The following is an 8,884-nucleotide window of genomic DNA, read 5'->3' on the forward strand; positions in this document are numbered from 1 at the left end:
CCAGCATTTACCACTGCAGTAGAGACAAAGTTAATTCTACTAGCATGGAATGTCTGGTAACCTATCACCATTCAGGTATACTTGACCAGATCGTCCTTGATGGTATTGATGGTCATTCCCCATTGGTCGCTCATAGAACCAATGAGCTTGGTCATTTCGGTCTTGTTGATCTTCCTTAGGGCTGGCACTTCTCTAACGTTACAGAAACCAATCACGACATGAATTGCTTCCGGTGTGATCTCATGTGTCCGCTCTAAGTACATTTTTTCACCGTGCACTCTTCTTAATGCGGATGTGATCATCAGTAAATTCTTCAAGGAAATAGACCGCATTGTGAAGCTTCTTCTTTTCCAAGATGCTGAATTCCGGTTTGATCTTCTTGTCCTTTTCGTAGAACAAACTTAACTGAGAATGGATCACTAGAGATCCTAGGTCTTCAATTTTACAGTCAATGTAATCTGAAATACCTTCCTCAACTATAACACTAGCGGGTATTTGGGATAGTTCATTATATTTTGGCTTCTGTTGGATGAAACCTACTGAATCAATGGGTGCACTAGAACTAGAGTGTGATGTTGAAGCCATGATAAACAGAGAAACTCAAAAAATACCTTCAAAAGTCGAGATTTAGGGCTTGCATATTTCGCTTTGCCACTCACTACTTTAGTTGTTGGGTTACCTCTTTGAGTTCTACACTTGACCGATTGATGTTATCTTTAGATTCTTCTTCAAGGTTTTGAAATCTCTCTAAATTGCAAGACAGATCGTCTTTTGTCGCTTTGCACTTGAAAACTTCTTTGCTCAAAAATTTGATAAGTGAAAATGACTTGAAAATCCCTTTTAAATGAATTCTCCACCTACCATTATAAATGCTCCACCATTAGGGCATAAACCCTAATTTTCCTTTTATTATTTCCAGTCTTCCACCAGTTGACAGGTATCACATACTGGTTAAGGTCTTTTACTGGTGTAAACTGGGGGTTCAAAACATTTTACCGATTTGTTTCCCCCTAAGCTTTCCTGTAGCTTAGTTTGCCGGTTTAGAGATTTCCACACTAGGTGCAGAAATCGGTTCTTCTAGAGACACTTCTTCTGGCTTCTTTTTCCAGGTTTTCTTCATATCTTCTTGAACAGTTTCAACATCAATCTTTTCTTTCGGAGTGACCGGTATATCATCTAATATATTTTTTCTCATTCTGTAGAATCTTGTTGTATGACCCGGTTTGTTGCAATGATAGAAAACCATTCCAGGTGCTCTCCAAGGTCCATTATTCATGTTTCCATTCTTCCTTCTGCATGTTGTAGCTATGTGACCACTACCATGACACATCAAATAGGTTTCTCTCCATCCGGTTGCCGCTTGATAGTAATCGCTTCCTAACTGATGATTATGGTATTAAACCAGTTTGGATTCCAGTTCCCAGAGGGTTTAGGAAAGACACCTTGTCTCCTTTGAGGATACCTTTCGGTGTCATGCATGACAAACCTGTATTCAAATGCTCTATGCCCAAACTTGTTGCATGCATAGCAATTTCCATTGAATCTATTGGATCTAGGCTTATTGTTTAGAAAGTAAGGAAAGTTATTGTAAGCCTTATTTCTACATACATTAGCAGTATGTCCTTCTTTGAGATAATTAAAGAAAACAAGTTTGAACATTTTCTTACCTTTATCCTTTGATGTCGGTTGCTTCTTTGATGCTACATCTTTTGTTCTAGAGATCTCACCTTCCTCATAACTAGAAAAACCAAGTCCAATGGTATTCTTCACCGGTCTTGCTGATTCAAGCTTTTGTTCTAGCTTAACAGTGCTCTTATTGAATTTGGCAAGTATTTCCTTTGACTCGATGAGTTCTTTTGTAATAGCAACGTTGGATTCCTTCAAGGTTGCATTCTTAGAAATAGCCATGTTTAGTTCACCTTGCATTTCCTCTTTTTCCACTTTACTCTCTTGGAGATGAGCTGTAAGTGCACTAATTTCTTGCTTTAGCATGGAGATCTCATGATCTTTGTCTTTTACCAGATCTTCAACTTTTATCCAGTTCTCAAGCTCTTGACACATCCTAATAGTTAGTCCTTCAAGTTCCCTTCTTAGGTTAGCATTAGACTTATTCAGTTTTTCAACTTCTTCAACTAGGGCTTCCATGTTCGCTTCATCAGAGGAACTATTTTCAGTTAGCTCCATCAATTTCTCAGCATGCTCTCTCCTTTTTGCCAAAGAGGCCTTATACTTGACTTTGAGTTCATCATAGGCTTTCTCAGTTTGAGTGAGTCGATGAGTAAGTTCCCTCACAGTGTATTCCCCCATATCTCTTTCCAAGTGGTTAAACTTATAGAAAGGTTGGCTCTAATACCAATTGATGAATACTAAGAGGGGGGTGAATTAGTATACCAAAGAATACTAAACTTAAACACTTAAACAGTTTAGCAGTAAACCGGTATAACAGTTTTACTAACAAATCTGTTAACACAAATGCAAACCAAACAGCAAAAAAGGCATTCACCCACAGAAGCACAATCACCATAACACAAGAGGTTTTGACATAGAAACCCAAATGGGAAAAACCACGGTGAGATGAAACTCACAAGTAACTATCTGCAGAATAGTAACCAAACTGGTTAAGGTCATACAATGTTCTTCACCAGAACAGATCCTGTTAAGAATCTCAATCTCTGTTAGGAGATAAGTCTGATTAAAGACTACCTTGTGAGAGGATTTCAGATCCATAGATGTGAACCACCTTGTTAGAGGATTTACAAAGGCTTTTCTGGGCCTACCCGGTTAAGGGTTTCAGACTTGTCGAAGATGTGAGTAATCAACAAGTGAATGATCTAGCAAATAGCACAGTCTGCTTGGTTAGATCCATGATAGCTCATTTCTAATGCATTTCAATATTACTTCAGTTTTCAGTAAATCCACACTCTGTTACAACACACAAACTTGATCTTCTCTCCTAAGATCGCACATACAAAAACTCATCAACCACGAGAAACCCTAACAGCTACTCTTTCTTTTAAAACCCTAGACATGATGTCCTTAAAAAAAGGAATCTAATTTTATGTCGGTCCAATAGGATTACATTGCAAGTTCCTAGGTTCATTGTATCTAGACACATTTGATAACACGACACAAAATCACCATCAAAGTGTCAGTGGATGGTAACTCATCACAAAAATACCACTTGGTAACTTATCACAGAGTATTACTGGTTCAAACATTAAATCGATTATCGGTTGTCAAAAATGAAGACTGGAAAAATGATAATTGTTGCTTCAGTTCCTTCGTACCACTTGAGATTCTTGAACCGCTTGAGATCTTCATACCGCTTGGTATCGGTAGACAATTTCTTCAAAAACTGATAGCCTAAAGGCTATAATACATAATACTATTTTGGAACAAAATACCGGTTGAGCATAACTCATACATACAAAAAGTGCTCCCAAAGCAAGTGTGTGTCCATCAATGACAATCACAACATAAATATCAAACATGCCAACACTTTCATCACCTAGTCTTCTCATCCATTTTGAGAGCACACTCGTGTTCTTAGAACCTGCATGTCCTATCGAGGGGGCATACAACTGCTTCTACGTCATCCCTCCTCCTCATTGTTCTTCCTCATCTTATGACTGGGGCATCATGCCACTAGTCCTTATCCTTTTCTTACACTATGTTATATTCTTTTTTGATATAACATCATTTCACAACGCTATATCAAAGAGGGGCAAAATGTAGACACCTAAAATTAATATTTAATTAATTTAAGCTTGTCAACATAATTAATTGATTTAATTGTGTTATCCTTATTCCTCCCAGTATTAATTAAATCTAATTTAATTAATCCTATCACTATTGTCCAATAATTAATTAATTAATCCCCTATTCTTCTAAATTCCCTCCAATAATTATTTCCTCTAAACCCACTCAGTCAATGAATTCTAATTAATTAACCTAGTCATATGATTCCTACAAATCACTTTTCCTAATCCCACTCAACCTAATTAATTCTTCTAGAATCTCACTTAATCCCAGTTATTATTATCCTCCAATTTTAAATTCCCACTCATGTCACATCAATCTTGAACCTCTCAAAGAAATTCAAATATCTTTGAATCCCCCTATGCATTCTCATTTTGAAATTCAAATTTCCTTTCCCCCCTCTTCTCAAGGAATTTAATATTCTTGTTTATTTTCCCAAGGCACCCTTGATCCATGCCTTCCATCTTAAATCAATCTCACCCCTCCATAACCAAATCAATCTTGACCCTTCATTGGCCTCCTCCAATCTATAAATTGGAGGATCATTTCCTCACAAAGGGATCCACTTCCTCTATATCATTCTCATGATGTCAATTCTCTCTTCTATTCTCTTCTATCATATCCTCATCATTTCTTCATAATCCTTCAATCCATCAATCTAAATCTATCCAATCCACTATAATCCCAAACTCAAATCAATATCTCAATCTCGTTGAGCAAAGGAGAGAAATCCACATCCATTTGATCAAGCAAGGAGCACATCAAGTGGAGCATCACAAGGGCGCATCTTCCACTTCATCAAGCTCAATCTGAGGGAGAGGTGAAAGACAAGGTATAAATTTGGTTGTTTGCACTCGTGTTTTGTCTTGTTTGATAACTTTGCATCATAACCTCCTTTGTCCCTTCTTCCATATTTTTCCCCTCTTTAGGCGGTCCTCTCCTACATGGCACCAAATATACGTGTTTCATGTCATCTCTCCCCAACTCATCTAGCATTGTCAATATCTCTATGAGGAACGCCTGAAATTATAGAAAGATCTTGAATGATAGGTGGTTAAGGTCAGAAAATGTTGCCTTTTCCATGTGCCAGCCAAGCCCTCATTGGTAGGCATATAGATATTTGCAGGGCAATCATAATAGCCCTAGGGTTTTCTCCAACCCTCGTAGAAAAGCCCTTCCTACTCAACCATTTATAACAAAAAATAATCCAACGCCTCTAAAGGAAAGAATCTTTGATCATGAAGTTCTTCATGACAATCTATCAAACAAGAAGAGCATCAGGATGCCCTCAGATCATTTGCTTGAATATTGTGATTATTTCTACAATAAGGGCATCATTGTATTATGGAACGGGCAACATCGAGTTTTTGATGACATGAAAGAATGGTGGAAAGAGGAATTTCCTAATTGGGTATGGATGAATAACCTAGGCTCGAATTACTTCCTCATTACCTATGATAATAATGAAATTACAAAAGAAATTTTGAAACACGAAGTGAAATTGACTGAAGGTTATGTATTTCAGTGTTTTGAATGGATGCCAAATTTTAACCCTAAAAATTTTCAACCCAAGAAAATTATTAGATGGATCAACATATGTCCTCTACCGGTGTAATTCCATTTCCCTACAATCATGAAGTTTTTAGGCTTGCAATTAGGAGTCTTTATAGGGGTTGAAGGTCTGTATAAACACCTGGCAAAATAAATTAAGCTTCTTATACAATTTGACACTCAAAACCCACTTCTGGGCCCAATTGAGTTAATTACAGAAGTGGGCAGGTGGACTCTAAATCCCTCCTTTGATGAGGGAGAAATCAATGCCTCTAATATTTTTCTATGCAACTCCCTTGAGGATGAATAGGTCTCTAATAACGGACTCTCTTTTTCAAATGCAAATATCCCAAACAAGAAAGGAAAGTCACTCTTGAATCTTGTAGATGTTAAGTCTCCCCTTAGGGCTCCTTCAAAAGTTGATAAGGTAGTAGAGAATTAAAGTAAGTCTTGAAAAAGGAATTCAAGAAGTTCACAGACCAAGAAAGCTTCAGCTAAGAATCCTAATAATAAACCCTCTCTTCTACTAGCTTAATCACCCTCCCTAATAGGTAGGGATCCAGATCAAGAAAACTCTGGTGGCGGAGCTTGTAGCACAAGCAAAAGCCTAAACTCTACTAAGAATAGGGATAAGAGGATAATATATCTTAATAATAAAGTAGAATTACAAAATTTGTTAATAGGAGCAGAGGAGTTCCAAACGGATGTATAAGAACAACTGGATTTACTGGAACAACAGATAGAGATAAACAAGAATACTGTTAACAACCTGGTTATGAATGAGTTGGATGATCCTACCTTCAGGGCTGATTGTCTCTTTGACCAATTTACATCTTTGGACAAAGGTGAAGCAGTTTTGTTAGGGATTCAAACCCTTGAGGCTGAAGGTGGATCCTTAGGTGAGAGCAAGCTAGGGCTGGGTTTTTGTCTAGGAGGGAAGACCAAACTAGATTGTGGTACAATCTAGAAAAAGAGAGGTAGGAAATCCATAGATGAGCTTAGAAATATGGATAGGGAAGCTACGGGGAAGGCTAAAATAACCTCGATTATGAATGTAGGGAAGGGGAAGTTCCTTCCCACCCAGCCATGAAGGTCCTCATGTGGAATGTTAGGGACCTAAACTCCCCTAACAAGCAACACATAATAAAGCATTGCATCCTCGCCTCAAAAAAAGAGCTAACCTTAATCCAAGAGACCAAACTCAATCAATTTGAGATTGGCATTTTCAAAAACAAATTAGGTTGTTTAGAGTGGGAAGTGATACCTACGAAAGGCACCTCAGAGAGTTTGGGCATTATCTAGGACCCTAGATGGATTGTAATCAATCTGATTGTCATAACAAGTTCTGGATGTGTGTCTTTGTCAAGCATCTAAGTTGTAACTTAAGTTTTGTTCTCTTCAATATTTATGGTCCCATACAGACACATGAGAAGGCAGTTGTGTGTCATGAAGTGGGACTGGTGTTAACATCCCATCTGGAGTGGAACTTCTTTTTAGGAGGGGATTTCAATGCCATCTTAGATCTCTCAAAAAAAGCGAGTGGTCTAAGAAGAGAACCCCAAGCTTTGCTAGATTTTAGAAATCGGATCAATATTCACAACATGATAGATATCAGAACCGATAATGGTACCTTAGAATAATAGAAAGTGGAGCTTTAGCAATATCATGGAAAGACTGGATAAGTTTCTATTTCAAGGAAATATCTTGGCCTTCAACTACCTTTTCAGGGCTTCCATCCTTCCCATTTTAGGGTTAGACCACTTTCCAGTCCAGCTAACCATTGAGGGGGATTTTAAACCTAAGAAGTGTCCTTTCAAGTTTGAGAAAATGTGGATAAAAATGAGTCCTTGGAAAATGTTGAAAAATGGTAGAAAGAGGTAGATGTTTTGGGGTCAAAATAATACTATTTTGTTGCTAAAATCAAATATGTTAAGAGTAAACTTCTCCAATGGAACAAGGATAAGTTTGGGGATATCTTTGCTTCTAAGAGGGACATAGAAGCAACCTTAGCCAAACTAAATGATAAATTCATTAAGGAAACCTTATGAACCAAAATAGCTTCTTGTTATAAAAAGAGTTACTCTGTAAGTATGAAGATATTCTAACAAAGGAGGAATGCTTTTGGAGGAAAAAGTCTAGGGCGACTTGGATCTTTGAAGGAGACCAAAATACTAAATTCTTCCATGCTACAACAAAAACCAAAAATAGGATCAACAAATTAACCCACATTGGAAGTGAATCAGGCATGATTCTAGATGACCCTAAAAGTATAGTATAAGAAACGATGTCCTTTCACAATTTACTAAGTAAATAAATTCTCTCTGATCTGACAGCTCAAACTAGTTTGATTAACAACATTCCCAAAATTATCAATGATAGTCAAAATCTACTTTTAAATCAAAATTTTACAAATTTGGAGATAAAAGAGGCTCTATTTCAACTCCATATGGATAAGGCCCCTGGTCCAGATGGATTCCATGCTTTCTTCTTTTAGACTTGTTGGCATATTATAGGTGATGATTTGGTAGACACTTTGGAAGGAGCAAGATGATCGAGTAGATTTCTTAAGGAAATTAACCACACCTTCTTAGCTCTCATTCCCAAAAAGGAGAATGTGGATAGTATGAATGACCTTAGGCCTATTTCACTCTACAATACTATCTATAAGAACTTCTCAAAAGCTTTAGCCAACCGATTAAAGCCTTTTCTTCCAAGGATTATTTTGGAGGAACAATTAGGGTTTGTTCCTGGTAGGTCCATCTTTGATGGAGTTATTGTATACACCTAAAAATGGTCTGAAGATAGTTAATTAAATACACAGTTATTTGATTAATTCCCCTTCCCAATTAATTGAATTCACAAGCAATTTAATTAATTTCTCTATTCATCTACTAGTAAATAAATCTAAATGATTTATTTATATAGTTCATCTCACATCCCCCTTTGATTAATTAATTCTCAATTAATTAATGTCTCCCCATACTAATCAATTCTTCTAATCCCTAATTAAGATTAACAAACTCAAGTTTGTTGAAATTAATTACCATTTTTCTATTATTTGAATTTCTAAATTCAAATGAGCACATGGCTCCTAACTATAACCACCCAACCTAACCATCCCCTAACCTAACCCATTCAATCTAATCTTGGGTCTAACTAACCCTATCCTATCTTGCACATTCTAACCTCCTTATCCTAACCTCTCATGGTGTGGATATTCTCTCCTAGAGACACATGGCACTTTTGCCACATGTCTCCTCCCTTGGATACTTACCCTTTCATGAGCAAGGCTCCTTGACACTTGTCACCATAGAGATGACAAGTGTCCCTTCCTCCAACCTCTTCTCCAACTTCCTCAATCTTGGCCCTTGATATCTTCAAATCAAATCTGGACTGTCGATTCTTTTCACCTCAGCTTTGGCCTTGGAAATCTTATAAATACCCCTCATTTTGGAGCAATAAGGATCCGATCTCATATCAATTTATGCATTGTTATTATAGGCATATCAATCCCATCTCATATCAATTTAGGCATTGTTACTATAGGCATTTGCATTTCACTTATCTAGTAATT

The sequence above is a fragment of the Cryptomeria japonica genome, chromosome 9 (genome assembly GCF_030272615.1).
Source record: "Cryptomeria japonica chromosome 9, Sugi_1.0, whole genome shotgun sequence".
Taxonomy (NCBI): Eukaryota; Viridiplantae; Streptophyta; class Pinopsida; order Cupressales; family Cupressaceae; genus Cryptomeria; species Cryptomeria japonica.